Source organism: Rhinopithecus bieti, unplaced genomic scaffold, assembly GCF_001698545.2.
Source record: "Rhinopithecus bieti isolate Rb0 unplaced genomic scaffold, ASM169854v2 scaffold_35166, whole genome shotgun sequence".
NCBI classification, from domain to species: Eukaryota; Metazoa; Chordata; class Mammalia; order Primates; family Cercopithecidae; genus Rhinopithecus; species Rhinopithecus bieti.
Window position 1 is genome coordinate 198,663 of NW_016815254.1, and position 15,250 is coordinate 213,912.

A 15,250-nucleotide genomic window follows, 5' to 3' on the forward strand; every position below is an offset into this window, starting at 1 on the left:
GCCCTTCAGGATAAATTAGAGTTCTTATTGCTGTACATTCTTGTCAGCATTTGGTTATCACAATTTATGTTATTTGCAATCAGATGAGTTGCAGTGCATTTTTAACTACTTAAACCTCTAATATTTATGGTGGAGTCTTGATTTGAGAGCAAAGTAAATTCTTAATTTTTAAACGTATTCTTTTTTTTTCTTTTTTTTTGAGATGGAGTCTCACTCTGTCGCCCAGGCTGGAGTGCAGTGGCCGGATCTCAGCTCACTACAAGCTCTGCCTCCCGGGTTCACGCCATTCTCCTGCCTCAGCCTCTCAAGTAGCTGGGACTACAGGTGCCCGCCACCTCGCCTGGCTAGTTTTTTTGTATTTTTTTTAGTAGAGACAGGGTTTCACCGTATTAGCCAGGATGGTCTTGATCTCCTGACCTCGTGATCCGCCCGTCTCGGCCTCCCAAAGTGCTGGGATTACAGGCTTGAGCCACCGTGCCCGGCTGTGAGGATTATATTAATTCCCAATTTTCAGGCAAGAAAAAATAAGACCCAGAGAAATTTAGTAACTTTTCCAAGGTGCTTCTCTTAGTAGAGTAGTTGTTAGCCTTTGCTGTACTTAGAATCCCAAACCACAGTGCCCAAGCTGTACGTTAAGCCAATTAAATCAGAATTTCTGGTGTGGAATTTTTTTTAAAAAAAGCTCCTGGATGATTTCAATGTGCAGCCAAGGCTGGTTTTTGCTCACTGATCCAGTAAGCAATAGAGTTAGGATCTGAATAGGATTCCAGGCCTCTGCTCATTTTTCTCTGCAATATTGTCAGTCAAGAAGGAACAATCCAGAGATTTAAATAAATATTCATCAAATAGTGTTCCTACTGAAGATAGGAGACAGATTCAGAAAAAGAAATCCATTTGGCATAATGTTTACTTTTCTTATAAATAGAAACAGGCTGAGGGTTAAATGTCTTTTCCCTACAGCAGAATGCATGGGCTTTGCAAACAGGATTTTCAGACATTCAAAATCTTTGTACTTTATCAAGTTCTAGCTATGTGCTTGAGGGTTCACTTGTAGTTTGACTTCAGGGCCTCATGCTAGCTTCTGGCACCCTCAGTGAGAACACCGACTCACAAAGGGCATTCATGGCCAATGTCATCCTCGTACCTCATCTGTTCAGACAGATGCGTCCTGCTGCCAATTCCAATGAATGCTTCAGTTAATAGTCCTCATTTTCTAGGGCAAAATCATCAGGATTGAAACATCTTCCGCTGGCTGCTATGTGGAACAGAACATCCCATCTCCCTGACTTCTCCTGTCATGAGGAAATTACAGAAAATAATTTTCCCTATGAATGCCTGTTTTCCTGCGGATAGGAGCCACCATGGACACTTTAGCTGAGATATCTTAGTTGAGACATAAAGGTTAATCAGAACCATCAGCTTGTCACTGCCATTCAAACAAGCAATTAACCCTTTCTTCTAGTCAGACTATGGCTTCTAACTTCATTAAGCCCTTCCTGGCTAGCATTCCCTCTTGTAAAACTTCCGTTCCTAATGGCATCACACTGCCCATAGCCCATAGCTGCACTACACAGACACATTTCACAGTCAGCATTACCTATGAAAGTATTTCTGAACCCTAGATGTGACACATTAGGCTTCATCTTACAAGTAGTTTTAAGGTATTCATTCAGTTTTTTATACATTAATTCAAGATACATTTACTGAGCCTCCTCTCTATTCTAGATACTGCCCTATACACCAGACAAAAAACACCAAGTAATATCCAGACCCAGATCTAAGAAAGCTTCCAGTCTTGTGTGAAAGCTTGAAACATGGAAGGCAATTATAACCCAATGGGTGGCTAAATGATGGACTTGCCTATGGCTCCCTTAACTCAGTCTGGGGGTAGAGGGTGATCAGGGAAGGCCTCTTGGACAAGAAGAAGCCTGAATGGAGGAAATCTGCACAGAGGTATGAAGGATGAACAGGCTCTTAATGCTGTAGAAGCTCATTTCTGCAGGGCAGCTAAGACTGTACCTGTCTCATTCAAAGGTTTCAAGTGGCTCTCGAGGCTCTTCAGAAAATGGCTTTCTAGCCCCTTCTCCTTCCCAGTCCCCTGTGCTGAGCCACTACTCTATTTCCCAAGCAGCCCTTACATATCCATATATTTCCATTCTTGTTGGGGCTGTGTTCTTTGTCAGGAATGCCCATTATCCTCTGTCTGCTGGACTTCTCCTCACCCTTCAAGGCCCAGTACAAATGTCACTTTCTCTGCAAAGACTTCCCTACCTCTGACAATCACAGGACTTCTGACATTATATTATAGTTATCTGTGTGCCTATCTGAGCCATAAGCTTCTGGAGGACAGGACTGCCTCTTAATCATATTCACATTCCCAGAGTTAGGTAGATAGAAAGTGTATTATATGCCTTCTTTTTGACAAAGGAATGGAAGAACAAAGTAACACATCAAAAATTTATGAGAACGTTTTCATCCATTTCAATGCAAAAGGAGGTAGAGTCTCCCTGGAAGAGGCTACAAATTAGGGTAAATGAACAGGATCCTGGTATCAGCTCCTGACAAGCCAAGGAGCAGCACTTGCCCGATTTCTGAAAAGGAAGTTATTTGGTGACTCGCTGATGTGCAGTAACACCATAAGCAAGCAGAAACAAATGGGGAGACTTGGGAGCAAATTGATTATTCATGAATCCAATTACAACTAATAGCTCAAGAAAGGGCCCTCTCAGATGCCTATAATAATTCATGCAGAGGACAGAAGGAACCCTGCCAGGTTGGCATCTGGATCCTGAAGTGTCAGAGAGCTTGGACAGGTATGTAGCAAATCATCCCAGGAAGGCAAGCTCAACTTCTTAGACTCAATGCTGACAGGACCAAGGTCATGTTTAAGTCCCCTTAGGCTAGTTCACAGCCCAGAGATAAACTTTTCTGTGGACAGAGCCTGTGCTCCCTTATCTAAGCCAGTCACCCACAACATTTATATTATTTTAAGGTCAGCAACCTCAGATGCAGGATGAGATAATTAAACAGAGGGATTTAATAAAAAGTTCTCCTGCTCACATGCTGCACTGAACCCCAAACAGGGTGAGTCCAAAACATGCCTAAGTGGTTCAGAACCATGGACAGTTCCCAGGGGGGTTGGACTACTCTCCTCTATTCATTTAAAAGTGCAGGTTCCAGCTCAGAAGTGCCTGCCTACTCAAAGCTCAAAAGAGAGGGGTGGGTATGGAAACCCTTCCCATGTCTTTTATTATGAGTGTAGTGAGAAACCAGAATGAGCTCATGGAGGTGGAGGCCATCCCTTTGTCACCACTCTCAGTCTGGCCGACACTACTTGGGCATGGGTTAAAAAGTCAACAATTGCTAATGATGATGAATGATTACTTATGTCTTGATGGTGTGTGGGATTAGGAAGAGCACAAATGTCTTTTCTTACTCTATCATGAGTTCCTCATACTGTAGGAGAAACTATACTGGCCACCAGACAAAGATGTGTATTTCAACGGGAGAAAAAGAGAAGTATATAGAAGTATATACTTCAGTATTAAAGCCCTATTTTTGATGAGCAAGGCAAAGGCATATTCCCACTGTGTCTCCTTCATGGTAAGTATTTGACAGTTCTAATGTGCTCATAGAGGCTTATCTTACTCAAGAAGCCCACAGGAGAAAGGCCTCTGCTTAAATATACATATTGGTAGGATGCTGTCTCCCTATGTTGCCTAGTCTGGTCTTGAACTCCTGGCCTCAAGAAATCCTCCACTGTGGCCTCCTAAAGTGCTGGGATGACAGGTGTGAGCCACCAAGCCTGGTCCTCTGGTTAACTTTTCATTGTCCATGAGGAAATAGTGAGTAGGGTGTGTTTACAGGCATAGGAGCAGGATGAGGTATTCCTCATCCTTAAAAAAATGTAGATGTTCTGCCATTAGATACACAAAAGATTATCCTTCTCTCAAACAAAACAAGTTCCTTTTAACAAAGAATCAGGGAGTTTGGTCCTTTGGAAATAATTTAATAAGCTTTATCTGGAATCCAGTTTCACCTAACATGCAAGAACCAGGCACATTTTCATCCCCTTTCCAGTACTCAAAACAGTCCACAAGGCACTCATGGAATAGGAAGCAGTAAAGTTTTAAAAGAAAAAATCCTGAAGCACATCTCCTGTCTCTGCATTGTCTGCACAGCTAATCTCAAGGGATCTCAATAATCCTCCAAACAAAAGAGACTGATCTAAACTACAAAGCAACTGTGAATGAACCACCGAATCAGGACAAATGAGACCAGGAGGTTCTAACCCTGTGTTCTCTATGGTCAGCAGACAACCTGCAGCAGAATCAATTGCTACTTGTTAAAATGCAGACTCCTAGGGAACATCAAATACCTACTGAATCTTAATCTTTGGGGGTTGTTATTGGAACCTACATTTTAAAATAGGCTCTTCCTGAAGGAAGGTTGGTAAACAACTGCTCTAAGCCATAATTAATGTAGGCTTAGGAGTTTGAAGACTCTTGAGGCCCACTTGTCTGAGTTCTGATGAGTTGTATGTTTTCAGAATGTCACTGTGCCCTCTTTAGTGACGATCTTGGAGCCTGAGACCACATGAAATAGACTGTGAGTTACTTTCATTTCCAGTGCCTGGCACATAAGGAATTCTTAATGAATGGTGAATAGTGAAATGAATAAATAGATGATAATGAGAGACCACACAGTAGGACAGGTAATAGAATGGAGGAACTAATGAACAAATGGAGACCAATGGTGAAATAATAGATTTCAGTATAACAATTACCAAACATGACTTGGAATTAATGTTTTGCCTTGATGACATGAAAATCTTAAATAAATTTCTCTCTGGTCATTCTATGTCATTTACTTAAAATGGGAAAAGACATGGGGGACTACTGGTTTGAGGTATCTGTGCAGAGGTCCCATGTGCACCCAGCACACACACACACGCTCACACACACACAGCTGTCCAGGGACGCAGCTGCCACACTAAATATTGATTAGCAACAGGAGGAGCCAGTTTTAGATGCGTTTACAAAGGAAAAGCAGCCTTGAATAGACAGCCCCTTAGGTAGAAAGTACAGCTCTATATTTTGATGGCTATGCCACTTCACCTGGTGTAGATAGGGCCAGCAAATGTCTTGCTGAGAACCAGCTGTGCTGGGCATGCTGCTCTTCTCTGACCCCAAATCTGCATCCCAACCTGCTAAAGGGCCCTCATTAGTAGGGCCTGAATTGCCTGGAACATTCAGATGTCTTTGCTGCCAAAATACGCTAAGCCAAAGCAAATACTGTCAGGTAACAACCAACGGCTACCAAATGAAAAAGCAAGCTCACAGTGGACTATAACGTGGCTGAGGTTAGATTATACATGAAACCGTAAAGCTGGGCTTCTATCTGGGCAGAAAATGATTAGAAAAAGTAATCATTTCCCTTCAAGCCATTCTGCATTTTTAAATTTCTCAGCATGCAAGGGGGAAAAGGAAAGAAAATTTAGAGCACAGGATACATTTATGAGCCAAGAGATCAAATCAGATGTAATAAGTGGCTTCTTCTTTAGGTTTTCTTTTATGTCCTTATTCCTCCTCCTACTGACCCAAACTTTGGTTAAGAGATTATCAAGAAAAAAAAAAAAATGCAGCTGTCCTTTCCCTGTGCTTCAAAACCAAAGGGAAGCTTCTGATAGAAATACTCCAAGTCTAACTTTCAATACTTATGGCAATAATGTCCACCCTGACATGTGGCAGGGGAAGTTCAAGTACACCATGCATTGCCAGGTGGCCCTCCCAGCTTGTGAGCTGTGACACCACATTTCTCTTCACTCAGGAAAGCATACTGAAACTCAAGTAAGAATGGCATTATTATAGGTAGAACTTTGAATATGGTATAATTTTAAAGTAAATCATATAAAAACATTTGCAATTGACTGTCATTAGTAATAAATTACTTGCAAAACACCTCGCAACTTATTATGAAAAGTAAATCAATCTACCTTATTCAATAACAGACAGATTCCTTGTTCCTCAGGCTGTCAGAGAAAAATCCTAGGAAACTGATAAAACCTTTCCTCCTGGATGAAGATGACCCCTCTCAAAAATATGTTATCAGTACTTTAAAAATAGCTCTCAAAATTTCAAGTACAGGGTTTAAGTCAACACCAGAGCCATGTAATGCTGTAGCTTTTGCCGTATCAGCTTGCTTTGAGACTTACTGTATCAATATCCATTGTCTTTTTCAGCCCACCCCACCCTCTTTCATGGATAGAAACCATCCAGGGCTGATGAGGTCGGTCAAGAGAGTTCCCCAACTTCTGGCTGGGCCCTCTCTATTCATTCCTGCAGGCAGCTCTCAATAAAGCCAATGTCTTACTCTAAAATAAAGGTCAGTGGTCTTGTTTTCCAGAGCAACTGTGATAACACAGGAGGAAGATTAACATAGTTACCTCGCAAAGTGCTAAGGACAGTGCCTGGCCCACAGTAAATGCTATATAAGTGTTTGCTATTATGATGATGATAACATCTCAAAGCTGCGGGCAGGAACTATTGCTGCCTAAGGCTATGCAGGAAAATTACACTTCATATGCAAATTCCCTTCTTTCTAAAAGGCAGGTGCTACCAGTTTCCAAAGGGACAAGGTCAGGCCTTAGTTTCTGGTGTCAAAACATGGCTTATCTATGTCAGAAAGAGCTCTTGACAGGGGAGGTTAAACAAAAAAGGAGTGAAATGGCCCACACCATTTGCCAGATGACCTTTTTAAGGGTAGCAAATTGCTTTTGAACTGAGAGACAGTTGGATAATAGCCCAATCTCCTTCCCTACCTCTGATCCCCTACAATTTTGAGTGTATCTAGTAATTACTGATGAAATTTGCCAATTACCATTGCTTTTTCAGCTATCCCCGTGTAACCCTTCTGGAGTCTTACTATTTTGAGGGAAAGACGGGGTGAGTGGGGGCGGGAGTCTGAGCACACAGGAGGTCAGATGTGGCAGCAAGCAAAAGTGAATGTAAGCTGTTTGGATTCCCTACCTGGCCCTACAGAAAAGCTCTGCCCAGGCTACAGCCAAGCACCTCCCCTCAGTGTTTTTGCTTTGTTCATTTCAAATTACACATAAGAAAATTTGGAACGCCCATGTTGCCTATTCATGTCCGACCGTAATCAAACCAAGTGGATTTTCTGCTTTCAACGGGGATCTGTAACACACTCAATGGCCATTATAACCCTCTCCTCCGGACACCAACCAGGAAGGTGTCTGGCTGTTAACCTTACTCGTCCTGTCTTTTTAACTCACCTTTTCCTCATTAAAGATGAGGTGTCTGTGGTCACAAGACAGCTGAATCTATGACATGAAAGGGGCCAAGTGATCAGAGAATAGGAAGAAAACATTTGAGAGTTATCTCCCTGCTCTGTTATTTCCTTAGATTTTATCTATCCAATTAGGTACAAGCCTTTAAAGCAGAAATGATGCTGAAATATTTCTGGCTCTCCCATCACCTTCCCTAACTTTCTAGGAAATGTTATTTGTTGTTACAGTGATCGTGTATCCATGCCGCATGACATCTTATAAAAGCCCATATACTTGGAGTTAAAAAATGCTAGGTCTTCACTTCACAGAGAAGTTAAAAAATTGGCCCCACATTACCAAACAGGAAGTGGCAGAGCTGCATGGCTTCACCCAGGCTGCATGGCTTCAGAGCTTGCACCCTTAACCACTACTCTACAGTCCCTCACACTGGTTGATCCACTTCTCTTTTTACTTTCACAGGCCTTATCTCTTCATAGAAAAATTATTTACAGAGGCTTAAATAAGTGAGTTTAAGAAAGTAGAGACAGGGGAGTGTAATGGAAGCCAGGAAGGAGAGGAACTCAAGGGCTTATTTCCAGTTACTGGGGAAATTTTATGAAAGAGACGGGATCTCAAGAAATGCCACAAGCCCTTTGAAAAATAATCAATGATATAAATCCAGATTAAATTACCTCTTTAAAAATACATATATTGCTGTTCAAATGCACAACTGTCTTGGGGAGTCTCTGAGAGAGTTGCCAGGTAAAGCAGCAGGGCTCTAGGTACCTTTATTAAGCCCACAAACCATTACCTGAGCAAACACTGAGCAAGTGAGAGAATCAATATATGAAGTTTGCCCTGCCTAATTCCTCCTCCCAGCTCGGCAGGGTGCTCTACCACCCACACTGAGAAGGAGAGCTCATGCCTCTCACCTCAACCATTTCTGATTTTCTGTGCAAAGCTGACATGTCAGGTTGCAGCAAATGAAACAAATGAGTATTCTTGGGAAACCTGAGGCCCAGTGTGCCACGGAGGCATGCAGTCCCCTGAGCATCTCAGAAAGTCATTTAGGAATTCATCAGATCGGAGGGAACCCAGGCCAGTTGTGCCCATGAGAACATCCCAAATAACATTAGCTGCAACTCCCACCATCTGGTCACAACTCTGAGAGAAATGAGGTGGTTGAGGATAAATTTCTCTTACAGGAACTGCTCCCCAAATCTCACCCCCAGAAGCAGAACCAGGCAGCCCAGTGTGGCTCCTCTGGGGGCACACCACCAGCTTGGGCATCAACTCAGCATTATAACATTCAGAAAGTAAGTGGCCCACGGTGAGACCATGAGCAAAAGGCTGGTAGAGGTACCTGGGAGATAGTGGGTCAAACAAGAAAGGGACACAATTCATGCACAAGTTCCAGGTTCTTCTAACCACTGGAGTCCACACTGACCTCTCCCTTTGCAGGCTCCTCTAGCAGACATCCTTGCTTTGCCCAATTTCACAAGCCAGCCATCTCATCTATTGTGTGTTCATGGCTCAAGGGCAGAGGCTGTGTCGTCTATCTGCCTTCTAGGACACAACCTCATTTGATCTTCATCACAGAGGAGGCCTGTCTTAGTCCATTGGGGTGCTATAACAAGATAGCTTAGACTGGGTAATTTATAAATAACAGCAATATATTGCTCACACTTCTGGAGGCTGGGAAGTCCAAAACCAAGGTGCTGGCAGATTCAGTGTCTGGCAAGGGATCTGTCTGCTTCACAGACAGCACATTCCTCACAATGTAGCAGAGGAAGTTAGTTCTCTGGGGCCTCTTTTATAAGGACATTAATCCCATTTATGCAGGCAGAGCCCTCATGACCTACTCGCCTCTCAAAGGCCCTACCTACTAATACCAGCACCTTGGTGGTTAGTTTTCTACATACGAATTTGGGGAAAACACGAACATTCGGACCACAGCAAGGCCCTTAACACTTTCTGGATTTGGTGATGGGTTATCGAGAGCCCAGGGCACAGCAGCTCTCTGAGGTGAGTCTCTTCAGATACCCTCTGAGAAGTCTCTGAGAGTTAAAGAAACAGGCTCCTTTCTCCTTGCTTTTGGTGACAGAAGAACCAGATGATCAAATTATCAATTAAGCAAAGCAAGCTAAATGGAAAACAAAGTATCCTTTCTTATGGCCTATTTTTTTTTTCTTTCTCACTTCAAGTTCTTAGAGAGAATGTACTTCTCAGAAAGCTGTGCAAAGTGGATAGCAATTTTCTGAGTGAAACTCAATCAGTTGAGCTTAGGTTTGGAAAATACTCTGACTTGAGAAAGGAGAATCAAAGCACATGGAAATTTGGCTAAAGGTTGGAGTTTACCTGAGGGTTAATCCAGATTATGGTAGTTACAAAGTAGCACAATGCTCGTCTGGGCATGTGCGGATGAAGTAGGGATTCTAAGCCCCCAGGAACCCTCTTCATCTTCAATTACCTTCCAAACCAGCCTGTTACAATACCTAAAATTACACCATAAACAATTAATTGATCTGGGTTAAGACTCTGCATTAACATTTATGTTTTTATCTGAGCAAATTCCAGATATCACCATGGTTATTAAAGGCATTGCCCTCTGGGAAGGATAAGCTATACCAGCTGTGGGCATTTACCAGGACACTCATGAGATTTTTACTTTGTTGGCTAAGAGGAAGACCTCATGTGACTGATAGGGAGGCTGACTTTGGTGGTGAAAGGAGAACAGGTGCCTCTGAGGAGAGCTAGTCTGGGCAGGGCTGTGAAAAGAGAGGTGTGGGTAGAGAATATAAGCTCATCTGGGGTATACAACAAAGAGGGGAAGGACACAGAAGGACAAGGAGAAAGGCAGGTCTTAGCCACTTCATTATTCTCTCTTGTTCAAGGTCTGGTCACAAGTTCTCTTTCACCTTTAATCTCCAATAAGTTAATGCCTGGAGCATCTTCAATTAGTGTGTCTGTCTATCACACAGCCCTCAGAAGTCACACTCAGCTCCCCTAGAATCTATTTTAAAAGCCAGTCCTAATTCTGATGGCTCTGTCCATGGTTCTAGCAGGCAAGGTTCTGAAATCTTGCAATACAGAATCATAGACTTCAAAACACAAAATTGACATATCTATCATTATTTATGCTACATTTAATTCCAAATGATTAAAGATGATTAACTCATAAAAGAGATAATTTAGGGGAGTGATGGCAATTGATTTCATGAAAGGATTTCCTATTGAACCCCTTTGAATAGGACTCCCCATTTCCCTCAACAAGTCCCAACTATTCCCATACAGCCCCCAGCTTCAGGGACCTCATCAGAAGCTATCTCTTCTTTGGAGGTCACAACACTGGTTGACTGTACTTCTTAAGCCTTCTCACCAAAATGTCCCAGAAGGTACAGGGAGCAAGGGAGAAAATAGAGACCCAGCTCAAGGCCCATTAAAACAAAACAAACAAACAAACAAAAAAAAAGCAGCCGGGCGCGGTGGCTCAAGCCTGTAATCCCAGCACTTTGGGAGGCCGAGACAGGCAGATCACGAGGTCAGGAGATCCTGGCTAACACGGTGAAACCCCGTCTCTGCTAAAAAATACAAAAAAACTAGCCAGGCGAGGTGGCAGGTGCCTGTAGTCCCAGCTACTCAGGAGGCTGAGGCAGGAGAATGGTGTGAACCCGGGAGGCGGAGCTTGCAGTGAGCCGAGATCCGGCCACTGCACTCCAGCCTGGGTGACAGAGCGAGACTCCGTCTCAAAAAAAAAAAGAAAAAAAAAGCAACATTTATTTCTTCAAGTCCTACATTTTATCTTACAATTAGGTAAAGTTTGCATTCTACTACATAAAGCATCTGTTTTATTCTAATATAATTCCCCGACCCCACCCTGCCAAAACCTTTGGGGAAAACAGATGCTCCAGGAAACAGCACTTGGAAAGCAGAGGCATGGCCTTCCTGTGACGGCTCAGCCTTCTCTTCTGCCCCTCTGCACCATACGTGGAAGATGTCACCCCCTGTGGCAGCAGGAGAAGAGTGAGCTGCAGGCCCCTGACTCTGATGGCTGACCTGCTCATGGGACTTCCCAGGGCCTAGAGAGGGTACCCATTTGAACAAAAAACCTTAATAGCACCTACCCCATAAGGTTGTTTGAAGGACTAAAGGAAATAATCTAGTGTCAGACACTGAAGAAATATAAGCTATTAATATTAGGATTTATTCTCCTTTTATCTAGTTAAGAAAGTGACCAAATTTCCCCCCTAGTTAAGGCCCTTTGGTGGTTCCTACAAGGACCTCTGCAACTGGCCACTGCCTGACTCTCTAGGCTTATTCTCTTCTCCCTGCAGTCAGTCATGCCTTGGACCCCACTGTTTAGTATTGGATGATTTAGAATGCTCCATACTTCCCATGCTATTTTGCACCTCAGGGCCTTTGTGTGTGCTGACTGCTCTGGCTGGAATGCATGCCCCCAACAGCCTCTCCTCCAGTGGTGAAGCCCCCTCATCTGATTAGATGCAGAAGGAGACAGAACATTTTCTGTGGAGACTTCTCAGTCCTCCTGCCTCCACAGACCCAGTGTACACCCCAGGCATCACCTTTCTTGTTCTATTTCCAAGACTTTTTGTCTGTCTGAGTCACTTTTCAGATGTCCAGCTCATTGGGAATGGGAATTCATCTCTATATGTCTTGTCTACATTTAAAAGACATTCAACAAATGTTTGATGAGAGAGAGAGAGAGAGAGAGAGAGAGAGAGAGAGAGAGAGAGAGAGTGTGTGTGTGTGTGTGTGTGTGTGTGTGAGTGATGCTGGGATGGGTGGGGGGAAGTGTTGATAGGTGCCAGGGGAGATGGAAGACACATTTGCCTAGCACATAGCCTGTAAAAATGGACTGTCATGCATTAGAGGCAGATATTCCATCTACAAAAGTCTGCTGATCAGTCCTTAACCTAGTGCTGTAAGACAAGAAGGCTGCCAAAAAAGTTCCTATATGTTGATCACAATGGATGCAGGGTTTTTACTTGCCTGTGAATCAATCTATACCATTGTCTCCCCATAGTTGAGTGCACAGGTCCAGGATGCTATATCCTGTCCCTACACACACATGCACATGCATGCAGGCATGCATACACACACACACACACACACACACACAGAGAGAGAGAGAGAGAGAGAGAGAGAGAGAGAGAGAGAGCGCCAGAACGCCAGAGAGAGAGAGCATACTTTAGCTATTTCCTGCCACTTCAGTTTTGCCAGAACTGTTTATTTGTCAATGTATGGGTGTTTTGTTTAAGACTTTATATTTTTTCATTATAGTGATTTTCATTATCTTATCCATTTTGCCTTCTGCTGGCTGTAGTTTAGCTCACTGTTCTTTTGCATTATTTTGTTTTAGTTTTAATTTTTTTTTAGAGATAGGGTCTCATTAAGTTGCCCAGGTTGGAATGCAGCAGCTCTTCACAGGCACAATCATAGTGCACCATGGCCTCAAACTCCTGGGCTCAAGCCATCCTTCTGCCTCAGCCTCCTGAGTAGCAGAGACTACAGGAGTGTGCCACCATGCCCAACTTTACATTATTTTATCTCCTTTTTTTAAAACTTTAGATTTAAGTGGGATGTTCCTGGGTAAAGAGTAGGCATTTATTAAGATTGCCCATGACTTGGGAGGCTGAGGTGGGCAGATCACCTGTGGTCGGGAGTTCGAGACCAGCCTGACCAACAAGGAGAAATCCCATCTCTACTAAAAATACAAAATTAGACAGGTGTAGTGGTGCATGCCTGTAATCCCAGCTAGTCGGAGGCTGAGGCAGGAGAATAGCTTCAACCCTGGAGGTGGAGATTACAGTGAGCTGAGTCCGTGCCATTGCACTCCAGCCTGGGCAACAAGAGCAAAACTCCATCTCAAAACAAAACAAAAACAAAAACAAACAAACAAAAAACATTACCCATGACTAGAACACAGAGGTTCCATATCATCTGCCCTTGAAAACATCTAGATTAACGATAAGGATGGGAAACAAATACAGAGAAAAAAATACAAACTCTTAATATGTATACATATATGTACCCCAAATAATCCTGAGCATCTAAATACCCAGGTTCCAGGAAGACAAGTGAAGGAAAAGAGGTTAGAGCAGCTGTGGGGGGCCAGAGGAACGGTTCTGGAGCCGTTCTGATTATCCTTCCAGATCATCAAGGCTCTAATTCTCACAGTACTTACACCTCTTTTTTTGGGTTTTCTGCACAGCATGAGCAACTGCTAGGCATAATTAGTTAGGCTGGGTGCCTGAGCTGCTTGCTTACCAAAGAGTGTTGACTACCCTCTCTTCTCCCTCCTCCCAAGCAACATCACCATTTATGCAGAATTACATGATTCAGCTCTTGCTAAAGGAGGTCGTAGCTGCTTTCTGGTAAGGGAACAAAGCAAAGAAGGAAAGGCAGTCTAGAAGCAGCCAAAGCCACGTGGTGATCAGATCTTTTATTTTGGATCTCATCATGCCCTAACTTCTGGATTTTCACTAGAGTATTTCCAATGGAAAGTAAGGAGAGAGAAAGGGTAGTCACTGGGCAGCCAGAGGACAGAGAAATGGTCTCAGGGCTAAGTGGTTCAGTCACAGAGTAACTATGAGGAAAGACACCCAAAGGGAAGAGACTGACGGGGAATAAAAGAAAGTCATCTGGTGCATAATGAAAAGGTAGACTTCTGTGGTTTGGGTGTATATTTGACCCTTTTTCTTCTGATATAAAAACTGTTTGCTGTCTTACCTGTTGGCATTTAGAACTATAAACTTTTGTCCTTCAATCAATTAAGATTTTGAGTCAATTAATATTTATACTCTCTCTACTCAGGATTCAGACTCTGACCTTTTCCCTTGTCTATCTGCATTCATTTCTCAGATCATCTCACCTGGTCTCATGATAGCTTTAAATACTATCAATAGGCTGATGGCTCCTGAATTTATATAGTTAGCCCAGAACTCCCCTTTGATCTCTCAGTCTGAACTCTCAGTTCCTACATGCCCCCTCCCCCTGCACATACTCCTCAAATTCCATCCTCCAAAAGTCTTCATCAACTCAGTAGCAACTTCATTCTTCCAGTTAATCAGGCTGAAGGCCTTGCAACTGTTCACTCTCAAACACCCACAGGAAGTCCTGTTGTAGCATCTGGCCATTTCTCCCCACACCTCCATTGCTACCAATTTAGACTAAGTCACCATTGTTTCTTAACTGGATTATTACAGTTTGCTCCTGACTCATCTCCCTGCTTCTACCCTTGTCCCACTCTGTCCTCAACACAGCTACCAAATTTATCTTTCAAAATTTAAGACAGAACATATCACTCCCCTGCTCAAAACCCTCCAAAGATTCCATCTCCTTTAGAGTAAGAGCCAAAGTCCATGCATTGGCCTATAATAAGTACCAGTTCTAGGCCCGTAAGAATGAGTTTTCACCTCCACTTCTGATTTCATTTGCTACCACTCTCCTCTCATTCACTCCCCCCACCAACCCATATTGGCCTCTTTGCTTCTCCTCAGACATCTCAGGGTCTTTGCACCTGTTATTTCCTCTGTCTGGACCCTCTTCCTCAGATATCTACACAGCCTTCTCCTTCAATGAATCTGAGCTTTTGCTCAAATGTTTCCTTACTTGTGAAGGCTTCTCTGGCCACTCTACATCAAGTGATCCATGAAGGCAGCAACTGTGTTCACTGATGTATCCCTGATACAGAGCACAGCCTGACACATCAGAAACTCTCACTGCATATTTTGTAAACAAATGAGAAAATGTAGCTAAAGCTGGGCACATGACTCAAGCTAGGAAATCAGATGTTCTCTTCTGGGTCTATGACTCCAGAGGGTTGGGAAAATCAGTTGGAATGGATCCATCCCAGCAGTAATGCCCTGACAACAATGAACCTGTATTCCTGCTGTATTCCTGGCCTGCCTTTTTTGCTTTTTTTTTTTTTTTTTTTTTTTTTTT

The 15,250-nt window shown here is 43.1% G+C and overlaps 1 protein-coding gene across 2 annotated transcripts in view; it reads right to left on the reverse strand.

The window, feature by feature from the left end:
• KCNH1 (potassium voltage-gated channel subfamily H member 1) overlaps positions 1 to 15,250 on the reverse strand; it is a 450,237-nt gene that overhangs the window by 45,028 nt on the left and 389,959 nt on the right. The window lies entirely within an intron of this gene.